The sequence below is a fragment of the Loxodonta africana genome, chromosome 2, assembly GCF_030014295.1.
Source record: "Loxodonta africana isolate mLoxAfr1 chromosome 2, mLoxAfr1.hap2, whole genome shotgun sequence".
Lineage (NCBI taxonomy): Eukaryota > Metazoa > Chordata > Mammalia > Proboscidea > Elephantidae > Loxodonta > Loxodonta africana.
Genome location: NC_087343.1, coordinates 93,304,023 through 93,322,898, shown reverse-complemented (window position 1 = coordinate 93,322,898; position 18,876 = coordinate 93,304,023). Strand labels below are relative to the sequence as shown.

General features: G+C 39.0%; 1 protein-coding gene across 4 annotated transcripts in view; it reads right to left on the bottom strand.

Annotated features, from left to right (window-relative positions):
* RASA1 (RAS p21 protein activator 1) overlaps positions 1–18,876 on the bottom strand; it is a 127,787-nt gene that overhangs the window by 75,812 nt on the left and 33,099 nt on the right. The gene's annotated exons all lie outside the window — the stretch shown is intronic.

The following is an 18,876-nucleotide window of genomic DNA, read 5'->3' as shown; positions in this document are numbered from 1 at the left end:
GAGCATATGAAAATGAAGAACACCAAAGACATAAGGTAAAGATGAGCCCAAGAGACAGAAAGGGTCACATAAACCAGACACTCCATCAGCCTGAGACCAGAAGAACTAGATGGTGTCTGGCTACCACCGATGACTGCCCTGACAAGGAACACAACAAAGAATCCCTGGGGGAGCAGAACAATGGGATGCAGATCTCAAATTCTCATACAAAGACCAGATTTAATGGTCTGACTGAGACTGCAGGGACCCCGGAGGTCATGGTCCCCGGATCCTTTGTCAGCCCAAGACTGGAACCATTTCCGAAACCAGCTCTTCAGACAGGGTTTTGACTGGACTATAAGACAGAAAATGATACTAGTAAAGAGCGACCTGCTTGGCTCAAGTAGACACATGAGACTATGTGGGCAACTCCTATCTGGAGGCAAGATGAGAAGGCAGAGGGGGACAGGAACTAGCTGAATGGACATCGGGAATACAGGGTAGAGAGGAGGAATGTCCTGTCTCATTAGAGGGGAGAGCAGCTAGGAGTACATAACAAGGTATATAAAGTTTTTGTATGAGAGACTGACTTGATGAATAAACTTTCACTTAAAGCACAATAAAAAACAAACAAACAAACAAACACTGTATGTACTTCTTAGTTCAATCAGATACATTAGAACAAATGAGTAGCTCCTGTCCAGGGGTGAGATGAGAAGGCAGAAAGGGATAGGAGCTGGTTGAATGGACACAAGAAATCCAGGATGGAAACAAGGAGTGTGGTGTCACATTATAGGGATAGCAACTAGAGTCACTTAACAGTATGTGTATAAATTTTTGTGTGAGAAACTAACTTGAGCTGTAAACTTTCACTTAAAGCACAGTAAAAGAAAAAAATAGAGGAAGAGGAATCCTCGACACAATAATTGGTCTCAACTCACCTGGAGCAACAGAGGAAGGAGAGTTAGGAACAGGAGGAGGATATGCAATGTATGGCTAACTGTCTCCATGAATAACTGCCTCCTTTGCCATGAGACCAGAAAAACTGGATGGTGCCTAGCTACCATAACATTTTGATCAAACATTCCAGAGAAGAATGCAAAACAGAATTTCAAATTCTCATGGGCTCCATACTTTCTGGAGCCACAGAGGGTGGATGAACCGCTGAAACTACTGCCCGGAGATTATCTTTATGCCTTAAATCAAAATTATCCCCTGAAGCCTTCTTAAAAGAATAGTTTTAACTAGCAACAAAAAGTCTGCCTTGAGCATTATACTCTTTTAAGAACTATCTATATGGGATTAAATTGACAACTGCAACTTGAAAGATTAGATAGGAACCTAGGAGGCAGTGAGTTTATGTTAATGAGAGAGGAACAACTCAGAAAAGGAGGGTGGAAATGGTTACACAACTCAAAGAATGTAATCAATGACATTAAATTATACACGTAGAAACTAGACAAAAAAGAAAAAAGGAATAGGCAGACTGAAGGAACCAAGACTTTCAGAAATCCAGGTGTTATCAGAAACTTCCTCTTCCATAACTATAGCCAAGTCTCTAGTTCAGTATCATCACTTGTAAAATAGGGAAATAGTGTCTCAAGCTCAGAATGAATTAAGTACTTTAAACTCCTTCAAAGAAATATATAAAAATAAAACTACATAGACTACATAGTATAATGGTTAAAAGTAATGCTCTGGAGCCACTCGGTGTTTGAATCCTAGCTCTGTGCCACCTGACTGTGAAAATTTCAACAAATTACTCAAATCTCTGATCCACCTTTTCCTCATCTTTAAAAGGGATGTAACAGTGTCTACTTCATGGCAAGTTACATGAGTATTAGTAAAGAATACATATAAATGTGCTGAGAATAGAATCTAATACTTGGCAAATGTTCAGTATTGTGAGATTGCCCACCATTTTGTCATCTGCTGTGATTTTCGTATGTGTTGTAAATCCTATCTCTATGATAGTAATGAGATGGGATTAGGGGTAGTTACGTTAATGACGTAGGACTCAATCTATAAGATTAGGTCATGTCGTAAATCAATCTCTTTTGAGAGACAAAAGAAAGAAGGGAGCAGAGAGACACGGGAACCTCATACTACCAAGAAAGCAGCACCAGGTGCAGAATGCGTCCTTTGGAGCCAGGTGCCCATGCTAAGAAGCTCCTAGACCAGGCAAAGATTGATGACAAGGACCTTTCTCCAGAGCTGACAGAGACAGAAAGCCTTCCCCTGGAGCTGGCACCCTGAATTCCGATTTCTAGCCTCCTAGACTGTGAAAGACTAAACTTCTGTTTGATAAAGCCATCTACTTGTGGTATTTGTTACAGCAGCCCCAGGTAACTAAGACACACACACCCATGTTCACAGCAGCATTATTCACAATAGCAAAAAAGATGGCAACAACCTAAGTGCTCATCAACAGATTAACGGATAAAATAATTATGGCACATACACAAAATGGAATACTCCGCAACAATAAAGAACAAAGATGAATCCATGAAACATTTTGTATCATGGACAAATCTGGAGGGCACTATGCTGGGTAAAATAAGTCAATCACGAAAGGACAAATACCGTATGAGACTGCACTATAAACCCTCCCCCCCCCCCAAAAAAAGGGTTACACACAGAAAAAAACAATCTTTGATGTTACAAGGGAATGGAGGGATGGAGAGGGCAAATCACTAACTAGATAATAAACCAAAAAACCAAACCAACTGTCGTTGAGGTGATTCTGACTCACAGCAACCCTACAGAACAGAGTAGAACTGCCTCATAGAGTTCCCAAGGAATGACAGGTGGATTCAACTGCAGACCTTCAGATTAGCAGCCACAGCTCTTAGCCACTGCATCAGCAGGGCTCCAACTTTCTCTTAACTAGATAACAGACAAGAGTTAACTCTGGTGAATGGGAAGACACACAATATAGGGGAAGCTGGCAAAACCTGACCAAGGCAAAGCCACAGAACCTTCCTAGAGACATCCAAACACCTCGCAGACTGAGTTACTGGGGCTGAGGGCTGGGGACTCTGATTTTTGGGGACATCTAGGTCAAATGGGATAACATAGTTGATAAAGAAAATGTTCTACATCCTACATTGGTGAGTAGTATCTGAGGTCTTAAAAGCTTGCAAGCAACCATTTATGATACACCTATTGGTACCAGCAGATTCAGAGCCAAGGAGAAGGAAGAAAACCAAAGACACAAAGAAAATATCAGCCCAAAGGACTAATGGATTACATGAACCAGAGTCTCCACCAGCCTGAGGCCAAAAGAACTAGATGGTGCCCGGCTACCACCACCGACCAATCTGACAAGGATCACAATAGAGCATTCCAGATAGCCCAGAAAAGAGAAATGTAGAAGAAAATTCAAATTCACAAAAAAAGACCAGTCTTACTGGTCTAACAGAGACTGGAGGATTCCCCAACACTGTGGCCCCCAGACACCCTGCTAACTCAGAACTGAAGCCATTCTTGAAGTCCACCTTTCAGCCAAAGATCAGACAGGCCTATAAAACAAACAATAACACATGCGAGCAATGTGCTTTTTAGTTCAATGAAGTATACAGACCAAATGGGCAACAACTGCCCAAAAGCAAAGATAAGAAGGCAGGAAGGGACAGGAAACCTAGACAAATGGACGTGGGGAACCCAGGGTATAAAAGGAATGGGAGAGAGTACTGACACATTGCAAGGACTGCAACCAATGTCACAGAACAATCTGTGTATAAATTTTTGAATGAGAAACTAATTTGTGCTGTAAACTTTCACCTAAAACAAGTTTAAAAAAAAAAAAAGTAGTGAAATACCTAAGTGTAATAATAATAACATACCTTTCTATGGTGGAAAAAAAAAAAAAGAAAGAAAGACTGCTTCCTTTAACCACAGGTAACACATTTAGAGTCCAAAAGAGGTGTCAGCTCTTGGGAAGTAGGTCTAAAAAAACAGCACTGGCAAATGCTCTATCCCCTCAAAATTAAGTCAACTGAAAGACTAATATACGAAAGGTAGGAACCAACACAATGCTTTAAGTAAAAATTTATACGAAACACACTCAGCTAAGATAGCCTCATTCTAATTACCATTAATTCCAGTTACCCTAGAAAACAGATAATTTAAGAGTGGAAAAATCCACAACCTCTTCAAAAATGTTATATACAAATCAAACATGTTTAAAAACAAAAAATAGTAGTATAATATCTAACATGAGGCTAAAATCTGTTTCTATCTCACATGTTCAATCTTGGACCTGTGTAATTCCAGTCCTCAAAAAACCACCATTACCTATAATTGGGTTTTTCTTAGACATTCAACAATTAAAGTGTTATACCACTCAGTGTAAGGAGCCCTGGTGGGGCAGTGGTTAGGTTAAGTGCTTAGTTGCTAACGAAAACATCTGCTTGGCAGCTAACTGGCTACTTAGGGAGAGAAACCACATCTTTAAGAATGCAGTCTGCTTCCCTAAAGACTGGAAACCCTATGGGGCATTGCAGTTCTACTCTGTCCTACCCTCGATGGCAATGGTTTTTGTTTTGTTTTGTTTTTTAACCACTTGGTGCATGAAAACAGGGCAGGGAAATGACTTATGGCTATCTGATCCAACGTATTGTTGCAACATACTTGTAAACTACCTTGAAGCAATTCTCTACTTAAAAAAACAAATTTTATATTTAAGTTCACAATGCTCAATCTAAGACTTTGGAGAGCATACTCATTCAGTAGCTACCTGATGCAACCAAAACATTTCCTAATTTAATTTCCTATTTTAATATGTATCTTTAAATCACTGAATCTGAAGGTAAAAAACAAGCTTTCATCTAACACTGGCTTTTATTTAGTCCATCCCCAAACTGTGTGCGAAGCACTGTACTACACGGTAGAAATATAATACCATAGAATACCATGACCTGAGATTTTATGATCTAGTAGAGAACGCAAAGCAAGCAATTAAAACCTGGCGCCATAAATTCTAGAATATGGGGGCATACATAAGAGCACTTGTCTCAGTCTTCGAATTTTAGTATACAACTCCTGAAAAAACTGATGGCTAAGCTGAAACCTAAAATGTGAGCAGCTCCTGGTTCAGAAAAAGCAACGGACTGAGAAGGAAAGTGAGAAAAGTATCACAGGCAGAGGGAAAAGTGTAAGCAAAAAACTATATGTGTATAATATATCTTCATATATACAAATTATATATATAAATTCATATATACATAAACATGAGAATACTTAAACTTTTAAAATATTCTTTACAAATCTAATTCTCATCAAATGACATGGAAAGAATATACGCTTTGAATGAGAGTAAATTTAGAACCTTAGTTGCTAAACTTTCATTTCCTCAAACAAAAATATGCCTCAGAAAATATCTTAGAAGTTCAAAATATTTTCAGATCTATCCTCTCATCTGGTCCCGGAAATTACCCTATAGAAGAAAAAAAAAAAAAAACCCAGACATTATACCCTAACACTCAAAGATCACAATATGCCCATTTTCTCTTATACTCTATACCCCCAAAGAAACTACCTTAGTTACTGTCTCTCAAACACATTAAGTCATTCAACAAATATTTTTTTAAGCACCTACTATGTCAGGCATTGTTTTAGACATTGTTTTTTCCCTCTATGCTTTCTCAAAGTGTTTCTCCTATGTAACAGTAAAAAACGAAATGACTAAACAATTTAGCCAAACAGCATTCTAAAACTAAGGCACTTACTATAATGTTTCTGTTTTTTACTCAGAATTTTCTATTTCTCTACGTACTCTTACCTGTGGAAATATCAGTACCTCTTCAGCTCAAACCATAACCTCTTTGAGGATGATTCTCAAATGTCCCTCTCTAAACCTGACTTCCTCCTGAACTCCAGGCTTAGATTATCAAGTACCTGCTAAGAATCTTTACCTTAAAGTGAATAGATACAAATCTAAAAAAATTTACCAACTACCCCTACAAACACATACATAGACACACACATACACCTCTTCCTCCTTACTCCTCTATAGTTTTTAATGGCACCAGAATCCTTTCTTGTGCCCAGACTCAAACCTCAAAGGCTACTTTGATTCCTTCCTGTCTCCCTAGCCATAAAACTATTGCCAATTAGAACAATGCACCTCCAACATCATACAAATTAATCCCTAGCTTTCCGTTCCCTCCTCCATTGCTCTAGTTCAGGACCTCTTTCTCTCTCATTGTTTCTCCCCTTCCTACAACTGTGGGAAAGTTAATCTTCCTAATGGACTCTTCCTAAACCACAACCTTAGTCATTTAACTCCAATAGCTCAAAAGTCTACAAATGGCGATCCACTACCAAATGAAGTACAAACTATTAAAACCAGCATTCAAAATCCACTACAAAAGACTCTAACCTACCCTTCCAGTCAAACTACACTGCTTGTTAGTGCACAAACACAATCCGCGCTTGACTGTATCTTCTCACATACACCCATCATTCCATTTCTGCTTGTCAAAACGCTATAACTTTGAGGATTAGCCAAAAGTATACTTTCATAAAGTCATTTTTATCCCAATTAGATATATTTCCTCCATCCTTTAAACTCCACTGTTTTTAGACACTAATATCCCTCTGTATCATAATAAAGGAAACCTGGTGGCGTAGTGGTTGAGTGCTACGGCTGCTAACCAAAAGGTAAGCAGTTCGGATCCACCAGGCGCTCCTTGGAAACTCTGTGGGGCAGTTCTACTCTATCCTACAATATCGCTATGAGTTGGAATCAACTCGACTGCAGTGGATTTGGTTTGGTTTTGGTTATCATAACTAAAAAAAGAAAAAATCTAAAAACTTGCTGCCATTGAGTCGATTCCAACTCACAGCAACCCTATAGGACACAGAACTACCCCAACAGGGTTTCCAAGGAGCGGCTAGTGGATTCAAACTGCTAATCTTTTGGTTAGCAGCCGAGTGCTCAACCATGGTGCCACCAGTGCTCTTCTATCTTGTAATACTTTTTATATGTCCCTATACTAGGCTATGGAAACCCTGGTGGCATAGTGGTTAAGTGCTACGGCTGTTAACCAAAGGGTCAGCAGTTTGAATCCACCAGACGCTCCTTGGAAACCCTTTGGGGCAGTTCTACTCTGTCCTATAGGGTCACTATGAGTCGGAATCAACTCAACGGCACTAGGTTTGGTTTTGTTTTTATACTAGGCTAGGAAACACTGGTGGTGTAGTGGTTAAGTGCTACGGCTGCCAACCAAAAAGTCGGCAGTTTGAATCCACCAGACGCTCCTTGGAAACTCTATGGGGGTAGTTCTGCTCTGTCCTATCGGGTTGCTATGAGTCGGCATAAACCTGATGGCAATAGGTTTAGTTTTGGGATACTAGGCTAAGGGAGCTCTGGTGGTGCCATAGTTAAGCGCTCAGCTGCTAACCAAAAGATCAGAGGTTCAAACCCGTTCGCCACTCTGCGGGAGAAGGCTGTGGCAGGTCTGCATCTGTAAAGTTTACAGCCATGGAAACCCTATTCTATTCTGTCCTATAGAGTTCCTATGAGTCGGAATTGACTCAACAGCAACAGGTTTAGTTTTGTTTTTTTATTTAAGTTTACAGCATTCTTAGGAGTCCTTGTTAGGAGTCCTTGTGTGGTACAAATGGTTAAGCATTAGGCTATTAACCGAAAGATGCTGGTTGCAGGCCACCCAGAGATGAAAGACTATCTACATCCAAAAGATCACAGTCATTGAAAGCTAAAGGGTGCACAGTCCTAGCTCTGAAATACACAGGGTTGCCGGGAGTCAGCCACAACTGTTTTTTTTTTTTTTTTTTTTTTAACATTCTGAGCACAGTGCCTTGAATACAGTAGGGATTCCATAAATGTCTTTGGAGGTTAAACTAAAACCTGGGGTAGAATTAGTTCTCTGGATTTCATATACAATATGTGAAAGTAACTTTAAAATACCAGGAACATACTAGCCCATGAATGAATTAAAAACATACAACAATAACAAAAAAAAAAACAGTCCCCGTCAAGTTAACTCCAACTCGTGGCTACTGCATGTGTGTCAGAATAGAATTACACTCCACAGGCTCTTCAATGGCTGATTTTTTCTGAAACAGGTCACCAGGCCCTTCTTCCGAGGTGTCTCTGGATAGACACAAACCACCAAACTTTCGGTTAGCAGCCAAGCACGTTAACTGTTTGTACTACCCGGGTACTTCCCAGTCAATGAATGAGTTACATTACATCCTTACTCTTAACCTAATGATTGCACAATTACTCTAAACCTGGCATTTTTATGAAAGCTGTTTCATTACAACTGCTACACAAGCTAAGGGGGATGTCTGATGAAGCAAAGTTCTAAAGGCAATGGTAGAAAATGAGTTTAACAGCATAAGAATGATTACTCTTAAGGAGGAAAGGCCGCCTCTTTCTTTAAAAACAGGAGAGACAAAAGAGAATGGACAGAAAAAAAATACATCCAATTCTGGAACGGTAAAGGACAAATACAGAGTTGCCTCAAGATAAAATGAGAGATCATTATTTTGAAATAAAATTTTCAGGATGGAAGAAATCTAGTCTAATTCCCTAATGTCTCAAATAAGCAAAGTGATGAAGGAACTTGCAAATACATGTCTTCAACTCTCTCAGTACAGTCGTAATAAAGGTCATCTAATGAAGAAAGGGAGTCCTGGTGACACAGTGGTTAAGAGCTCGGCTGCTAACCAAAAAGGTCCGCAGTTTGAATTCACCAGCCGCTCCTTGGAAACCCTACAGGGCCCTCCTACTCTGTCCTATAGGGACACTATGAGTCAGAATCGACTCCAAGGCAACGAGTTTGTTTTTGTGGGTGTGTGTGTTTGCGTAACAAGGAAAGGGAGTCCTTGAGTGGTGCAAAGAGGTTACGTGTTTGGCTGCTAACCAGAACGTTGATGGTTCGAGTCCACCTAATGGTGCCTCAGAAAAAAAAAGCCTGGAGATCTACTTTTAAAAAAAATCAGCCATTGGAAACCCTATGGAGCACAGTTCTACTCTGAAACACATGAGGTTACAAGAGTCCAAACTGACTCAGTGGCAACTGATTTGGGGTTTTTTTGGTTAAACGGGGAAAGAGGCAGAACTTAGGCAGTAGGTTAAAATGCCAAGAAACAGCAACTGAGGGAAAACATATTAGAAGCCTGCAAGATATGAACAAAAAAGGACTGCGGAGCAGCAATGAAAGCGTAAAGTTAGCACAAATTTGTACTGTGTCAAGGTGTATAGTCAGATAACTTTCCCCATAAACTCACAGATTCCTTGGCACTGCAGAATAGATTTTAACTTCTAACGCTTCCTTTCCCATATGGAAGAAGAAATCAGTGAGCTCCCAAGTAACCAGGAAACAGCTTTCGATCTATAACAGCGGGAGGTTTTGACACTGTGCAGCAAGTTCCGCAGAACAAGGATGTTCTAGCATAAGGGTACTAAAAAGAGATACAGCAGGGCCATGCAACTTCCTTACTTCTAAATTCTCAGTCTCTGTTGGGCAGGTCTAGCAATCTCAAAGAACAAATTCAGACAGTGGGGGGTTTCTGACACATGAAACCAAGTGATGTGAAATTCAGAATTTGACAATGAGAGGTGGAGAGCTTAGGGAAAAGAAAAAGGCTCATGTTTTGAATTACGTGAGTATAAAATTTAAGTGCTTTGTCTACTACTTGTCTAGAAATCAGGACAAGCTATCCATTCTCCTTTGAAAAGCTGGGTTTTTTTTAACAATTATTTTTCACATTTCTTAAAACTCATTCTGAAACCAAGAGGCCCTTAGTAAGATAACCCCAACAACTGATTTAAAAAATAGAATTGTTCTCCAGGTACCCCGGCCAGAACAATGAAACCTTAGAGGGCATTTGTTAAAGGCAGAAGAAACCACAGCACAAGTTAATTATTCTTCATATTTGCTTTAAATTTATATTCTTCCCATTTGTCTTCTCATACAAACAGATCTGGTCTCAAGGCATTCTAGCACACACACACACACACACAAACACGCGTGCAAAAAAATTAAACATTAATAACTGGAATTTATCCACAAAATATCAGTCTTAAATGCATTGCTTTCATATCTACATTTTTGAACATTTATTCCCCATAAATTTTTTCCAAAAAATTTAATAAAAAAATTAATTACAAATAAATCATCTAGAAAGCCAGAAGAAAAAATTTGATTATAATTCTCAACAACTTCAGTAATAAAAATGAAACGCAAAGACCACGCATTCATTTTTAACAACTACTTTTTTGTCTGTAATGTACTATATTTAATATCAATACTGTTTCTGAAGTAAAACAAACAAGTAACATTCGTTGCTAGGCAGTATTTAATTTCTGCAGTCTGAAACTGATCAAACATGCAATCAAGATACACTGATAACTACTGGTGGTTGAAACGGGAAAGGTGGAAAAAAAGGAGGAGGATCATTAGTTGGAAAATACAACTTTGTTGACAGAAACGACATCAGAGATCATATCACAGAATTTTCCAAGACCAACAACTACTTCATTGCCAATACCTTTTTTCAACAACATAAATGGCGACAATACATGTAGACCTCGCCATATGGAATACACACGAATCAGATCGACTACATCTGTGGAATGAGACGAAATAAAAGCTCAATATCATCAGTCAGAACAAGGCCGGGGCTGACTGGAATTTAACTGATGCAGAATTCAATTGCTCATATTCAAGTTCAAGTTGTCACCTTGAAGACTAAGGTGCGCCTGACCCAAGCCATGGTGTTTTCAATCGCCTCATATGCACATGAAAGCTGGACGATGAATAGAAAGGCCCAAAGAAGAACTGAGGCCTTTGAATATACCATGGCTTGCCAAAAGAACAAGCCAATCTGTCTTGGAAGAAGTACAACCAGAATGCTCTTTAGAAGCAAGAATGGCAAGACTACATCTTACATACTTTGGACATGTTACCAGCAGGGATCAGTCCCTGGAGAAGGATACCATGCTTGGTAAAGTAGAGGGTCAGCAAAAAAGAGTAAGACCCTCAATGAGGTGGACTAACACACTAGCTTCAACAACAGGCACAAGAATAGCAACAACTGTGAGGATACCGCAGGACCGGGCAGTGTTTCATTCTGTTGTATGTAGAGTACATAGCTTCCAAATATAATGCTTTTGAAAAGGGTATAATATTTAAGAAGGTTTTGTTTAGAATCTCCAACCAAAACCCAAACCAAATCCGTTGCTGTCGAGTTGATTCTGACTCACAGAAATCCTACAGGACAAGAGTAGTTTAGCCCCATAAGGTTTCCAAGGAGCGGCTGGTGGATCTGAACTGCCAACCTTTTGCTTTGCAGGCTTAACTCTTAACCACTGCACCACCTGGGCTCCAAAACAAACTTAAAAAGGGAAGTGCCACTTATATAATCTGGGCCACGCATCCTTCCTACTCTCATTCAGTGCCATGATGAGGAATATTTAGCAATACAAATCATCCCTAACTCTTTCCTTTGACCTTAAGGAGGGACTAGCATTTCCAACAGCTGCTGGATCTTTCCATCTGGATATCTCAACAGAGGACTCAAACCCCACATATCAAAAAAATGGCCTCATCATCATTCTTCCTACATCCCTTTGCCTAACCTCTTCTTTCTCTTATGTTCCTCATCTTATGTCATTAACACCAATCCAATCAACCAAATTATTATGCAAACCATGTATTACTCTTTTTCTAGATCAAAGAAGCAATTCCAGACACTTTAACCTAGTAGAAAACTCTTCTCAGAATCTGTGACTTATTCCTTTATCCCATTTCCCTCATAGCTCTGTCAGAAACCTTAACAATCCTATCTTCTCAATGTCCTTTTACCCACCCTATCTTTTCCCTTCCCCCATCAATGTCCTTCCTCATCATGTCCTGTAGCTATTCTTGCAACAGGTCTTCCAGCTTTACTGGCCTTTCAGACATCTGTAATAGTACCTCCAGAAAATAGCTACGCCTAAAGCACAAATCATGTCATTTTTCTCTCAAAAACCTCAAATGGTCCCATTGCTTATAAAATGAAACTCAAACTCTTGGCATGACATTAAGTAATCTTTATGACTTAGACAGACTCTACTGGACTACTTACTACTTCCTAAACATACCAAGCACACACCTGAAGCCTCTGTCCCTTCGATCATGCAATTCCTTTCATTTGAAAGGCTCTTATTATCATCCCTCCCCCATCTCTGCCTACAGAAATCTATCTCATGCTTCAATACTTATTTCAAAGTGTAATCTCCTTAATCCCTTGGTTATAATCAATGCTCTTCAACCATACCCCCAGCTTATTTCTTACACCTTTCTGACTTTTCTTATCTGTAATATAATCAGTCATTTTCACATTCATCTTCTCCAGTAAACTAAAAGCTCCTTGAGGATACTGGGGACATTTAGGTCATCTTCCACAATTTTCTCCTCTAGAACCTAGCACAATGCCTTGAACATAATAAGGATTAATAGGTGGGAGGCTGAGGAAAAAACAAACCTGTCAAAGGTCCTTTCTAAAGTCATACGTAATTCCTTACTGGAATCCACATATCTAGCCAAACAGGAGAATGCTTTGCATTCTCCATTCAAGCTATTTCCTCAACCTGCATTGCTCTCCCACCCCCATTCTACAGCTCTTTTATCACTCTTCCCTCCAGGCAGAGCCAAAATTCCACCTCCTCAATGATATCATCTAAAGACCATCCTTACCTAAAGTGATGTTTTAAATCTATAAACTACCTAGCATACAATATCTTCTGATCTCATCAATTTTCTCAGTAGAAAAACTGAAGTAGAAATACTAGTTCTCTCATCTGAACTCCCCAACCTCCCTATTCTTTAACTCCCATAACTTCTGCAGTCTGTACAACTTGTCTGACACTCGAGGATACTGATTTAGAAGTTGCCCGTCCAACACCCATCCCATTCACGGGAAACACTCACTTACCCTTCTCTGGGAACTGTCTCTCCCCCCAATTCGAATAGCACAGTTTCCGAGGAAGCTTTCACCTTCTTTCAAGGATCTGTACTAGCTATAGCTGATCATGTCACAGGGAGCACCTGACCAAAACAGTCAAAAGTTCTTTTCAAGTATTTTTGTTATACTGGAACCAGGAAAGTCAGTCTTTCTCTGGATGGCAAAAGCTATAGGATGCAAGGTGAAAGAAAGCGTTTTGTTTTCCACCACTTGGAAAAGCCAGTGTATAATAAGAAAAAATGAAACTGAAAGAGTCAAACAGATAAGATATACAAATGGAGAATTACGGTAGCATTCAAATCTTTGTTTCCAGTAATCCCTGAGGTCCCAGCTGCAAGCCCACCCCTCTCTTAGTTTAGTTGTTCAACAATTCCTTTCATTACCTCAGATATGCTAGTCTCTTTTTCAAAAATTCTTAATTTTTACTTCTAAAGGGTGGAAGTTGTGTTTCTTTCACTCATAACCAAGAAACTAGGAAGTTAGAAGGCAAAGATGAGAAGCAAGGGAAACAGCAAGTGTAAAAGCCCACAGGCAAAAGAAAGTTTGGCTTCTTAGAGAACTGAAAGAAAACCATAATGGATAGAGTGGAAAGAGAACGGGAAGAGTGATAAAAGAGGAGATTAGAAAGGTAAAGAGATGCCAGATCACAGAAGACTTTGTAAGCCAGTTTATAGATTCTAGACCTTATCTTAAAGGCAAGGAATTGAAGGACAGTCATACCATTCAAATGCAGTAGAATGGGAAAGAGGGTGAAGGAGAGAAAGAATGGATTGTAGTAGCCAAGAAAAGAGGTGATGATTAGGTCTAGGACAGTATACCAAAAGAAATGCACAGACTTGAAATATATTTAGAAGAGTAAACAAAATTTGGTGAAAAGGTATTTATGGAGGTTTGAGGAAGAGAGAAAAAGTCAAAGAGGAAACCCAGATTTCTCACAAGCAATCACTTATATGGTAATATCATTTACTGAAACAGGGAACTATAGCAGTAAGCAAATTTAGACTCAAAAACAATGAGTTTTACTGTCAACACAATGAGTTCGAAGGCTCTGTGAATTAGCTAAGTGCCACAGGCCAAGAAGCATATGGCTTTACGGGCCTTAGGGATGAAGGTTTGGCAATTACTGGCACAGGGACGTCAAACAAAGCCAATATAGAGAAAATTACCAAAAAAAATAACATACAAAGAATAGAATAGTCAGTTTAGGACAGATTCCTAATAAGCATCAACATTTAAGAGGTCCTGTGTATTGGGGGTTTTTTTTGGTCAGACCATTAAGTCTGGTCTTTTTATGAGAATTTGAGGGCTGCATCCCACAGCTCTCCTGCTCCTTCAGGGGTTCTCTGTTGTGTTCTCTGTCACGGCTATCATCGGTTGTAGCTGGGCACCGTCTAGTTCTTCTGGTCTCAGGCTGATGTAGTCTCTGATTTATGTGGCCCTTTCTGTCTCTTGGACTCATAATTACCTTATATGCCTTTGGTATTCTTCCTTCTCCTTTCCTCCATGTGGGTTAAGACCAATTGATGAATCTTAGATGGCTGCTTGCAAGTGTTTAAGACCCCAGATGCCACTCTCCAAAATGGGATGCAGAATGTTTTCTTAATAAATTTTATTATGCCAGTTGACCTAGATGTCCCCTGAAACCATGCTCCCCAAACCCCTGCCTCTGCTACACTTGCCTTCAAAGCATTCAACTTATTCAGGAAACTTCTTTGCTTTTGGTCTAGTCCAGTTGTGCTGACCTCTCCTGTATTGTGCATTCTCTTTCCCTTCACCTAAATTAGTTCTTGCCTACTAATTAGTGAATGAATCCACCTGTCCCTCCCTCCCTCCCTCCTCTCGTAACCATCAAAGATTATTTTCTTCTCTGTTTAAGCTCTTTCTTGAGTTCTTATAGTGGTCTCATACAATATTTGTCCTTTTGCAACTGACTAATTTCACTCAGCATGATGCCTTCCAGATTCCTCCATGTTATGAAATGTTTCACAGGTTCACTGTTCTTTATCGATGCGTAGTATTCCATTGTGTGAATATACCATAATTTATTTATCCATTCGTCCGTTGATGGGCTCCTTGGTTGCTTCCATCTTTTTGCTATTGTAAATAGTGCTGCAGTGAACATGGGTGTGCATATATCCGTTTGTGTAAAGGCTCTTTTTTCTCTAGGATATATTCCAAGGAGTGGGACTGCTGGATCGTATGGTAGTTCTATTTCTAGCTTTTCAAGGAAGTGCCAAATCGATTTCCAAAGTGGTTGTACCATTTGACAATCCCACCACTAGTGTATAAATGTTCAAGTGTCTCCACAACCTCTCCCACATTTATTATTTTGTGTTTTTTGGATTAATGCCAGCCTTGTTGGAGTGAGATGGAATCTCTTTGTAGTTTTGATTTGCATTTCTCCAATGGCTACTGATCATGAGCATTTCCTCCTGTATCTGTTAGCCGCCTGAATGCCTTCTTTAGCGAAGTGCCTGATTTGTTTGTTTACTGTAATCAACAACTACTCTATTCAAAACAGTCAGACCGTAGATCAATCCCACGGGAGCCCTCTTCCTTGAATAGTCCCAGCTAACCCTGTCAGCTTTTACATGAAAGACAAGGCCATCAACAATATTATAATCAAAATGTAATTCCTTCCCCTTTATTTCCTTATGCCAAGCTTGTCCAGCCTTCATTATGAATTTTTGATTGTCACTGTCTTTAAACAAGATCAACCCTCTTAGAAAGGACCTTATTTCCAAATATTTTATTAAGAGAACCATCACTATAGTCTACTTATGTTTCTTTTTTTTTTTTTTAAACTTCCTAGCTTTGACATTTTCCCTATGGTTCCTAATATTTTGGCAACTAATTTCTTTTTAGATTACTAATTTTTATTTAGTTGAACCACATGCTTATGTAAATGCTCTAAAAATTCCTTAGTTTCTACTTTATGGTTTGCTATGTTTTTTACCTTTAACATAATTTCATCAGGTATTTAGGAATGTCTAGCTTACAAATCACTCTAAGTTATCCATGAATAAAAAGAGACATGAACCTCAAGCTAGCCAATTACCACCTAAGTTATCTTCAAAATCAACCAGATCTTGACATTACTAGAAGCCATAGCCAACAATGTAAGTCTTTCCCTAGTCAAAACATTACATCTATCTCTTCTTTCCTCTTCTTGCCCCCAAAACCTCTCTGTCCAGGTCACCTAATCAGTAGTAGATTTCCCAACTGTCATGTATCTACCAACCCCAGAAATAGACCCTATTACACATAGAAGTTCGACATGAGATAGGACGTACGTGGCAAAAAAGTATTCACTAAATATTGCTGCAAATCAGTTCGATGTTTGGATATTAATCCGCTTAATTCCCAAACCACACTAAAATAAATGCCAGGCAAAATTAAGGAATGTGGTTTTTAAAAATCAAACTATAAAAACTACAGGTTTATATATAAAATCTTGATACAAACAACAACATATGCTCAAAAGCAAAAACACACAAAGATTGGTATTTAAGCATAAAAAAATGAGTATGTCAAAACAGAAATAAGCAAAATACTAAATGCACACATGTGCACACATAACACACACAAGAACTGTCACTGTCGCTGTTTACAATGGCATAAATTTAGATAACCCAAATTAATCACTGGAGATCTGGTTACATGCCTCCAATAGAAAACTATGTAGCTACTTAAAAAACCAAGGTAATTCAAATATACACAGCACACAAACATACTGCCATCATATACTACCATACACTACCTCCAAGTCTTTGTACAAAAGTCTCCTCGATGAGTCCTAGCCTGACTACTGTTATTAAAACTGCAATCTTCCATCTGGCACTGTCAGGCCAGCTCCCATGGAGTTGATTGCAACTCATGGCAACCTCATGTGTGTCAGAATAGAACTGCTCCACAGGGTTTTCAATGGCTTATGTTTTCGTAATTAGAACACCAAGGCTTTCTTCCAAGGCACCTCTGTGTGGACTCAAATCACCAACCTTTCAGTTTTCAGTTAAACATTTTAACTGTTTGCACAACTCAGGGACTTCTCTGGCACTCCCAATACTCCTTTATCCTGTCCTTTTTCCTTTTCATTCTATCCTAACACTTATATCCTTCTAGCATACTGTACAATTTACTTATTTATTATGTTTATTGCCTTTCTCCTCCCTGCAAAAAGTGAACTCTCTAGGGGAATAATCTTCATGTAATTATTCTTTTATCCTGAACATCTAGAATCATGCCTGACATAAGGTAAGCTCTGAAAAATATATCTGTTAAATAAATATGTAAGTATCTATTTCAAGAAATTAGAAAAAGAACAGTAAATTAAACCTGAAATAGAAGAAAATGGAAAAACACAAAATGAAATTTTAAAAAAGTATAATATAAAACTTCAGAAAAAAATTAAAACTAGGTTCTTGGAAAGACTCATAAAATTAATAGATTATAGCAAGACTGGTCAACAGAAAAAAGTCATGAATATCAATTTCAGTAATGAAAAAGAGGGCATCCTACATGTCCTATAGGATGCCCTACAGGAAAACAATTGGCTATGCTACCATACGGAAACCCTGGTGGCGGAGTGTTAAGTGCTCCGGCTGCTAACGAAAAGATCAGCAGTTTGAACCTACCAGGCTCTCCTTGGAAACTCTATGGAGCGGTTCTATTCTGTCCTGTAGGGTCGCTATGAGTCAGCATCGATTCAACGGCAATGGGTTTGGTTTTCTGGTTTATGCTAACATATAGCAAGACCAAAGAAACTCTGGTGGCGCAGTGGCTAAAGCACTCTGCCTCTAACTGAAAGGTCGGCAGTCTGACCCACCAGCCACTAAGCAGGAGAAAGATGTGGCAGTCTGCCTCCATAAAGATTTAAAGCCTTAGAAACACTAGGGAACAGTTCTACTCTGTCCTACAGGGTCACTATGAGTTAGAATCGACTTGACAGGATTGGGTTTGGATTTCTGATATCAAGACTAACTGCAAGAAAAAACAAGTAAACCAATGGAACAGAACTGAGATGCCTGTAACGGAATAACAAACCTATACTGCCACTTGATATATGAACAATGGTTAATCTGTAGTGCAATGGTGAAAAGGACAGTCGTGTTTTAACTGATGGTGCTCGGTCAAATGGATGCCCACACTGAAAAAATTAATCTTGACCCCTTTCTTGCACCATACGTAGAAGTCAATTCCACGAGTATATATAAAAGTGAAAGGTAAAACAATACAAGTTCTAGAAAACACGTGAGCAAACATCTTCATATTCTTTAGAGCAGGCAAAGATTTCTTAAACATGACAAAAAAGCACCAAAGAGTATGTTAAAATTAATAACTATTGTGCATCAAAAGAGTAATAAGGCAAGACAAAGAATTGAAGATATCTGTAGGATACATCTTCAGATATCTTCAATGCATAACCCTGGTGGTGTAGTGGTTAAGAGCTAGGCCAGAAGGTCGGCAGTTCGAATTCACCCGGCGCTCCCTGGAAACCCTATGGGGCAGTTCTACTCTGTCCTATAGGGTCGCTGTAAGTTGGAATCAACTCAACAGCAATGGGTTTGGTTTTTGGATTGGTAAAATACATATCCAACAACGGACTCATAGCTAATACAGAGAACAACCAGGAATCAGCAAGAAAAAGACAACTTAAAAGAAAAATGTACAAAAGGCTTGAAGAAATACTTTAAGAGGCTATCCAAACAGCCAATAAACATATAAAAAGGTATATACTTTCATAGTCATCGTATCAGAAAAATACAAACTAAAACCACAAGGGCTATTTCACCACTCATCTACCAGAGTAACTACAATAAAAAAGACAAATACCATATGTTGGTAAGAATGAGGAGCAACTGGAAGTCTCATGTACTGGTGCTGATAATATAAACTGGTGTAAGTACTTTGTGAAAC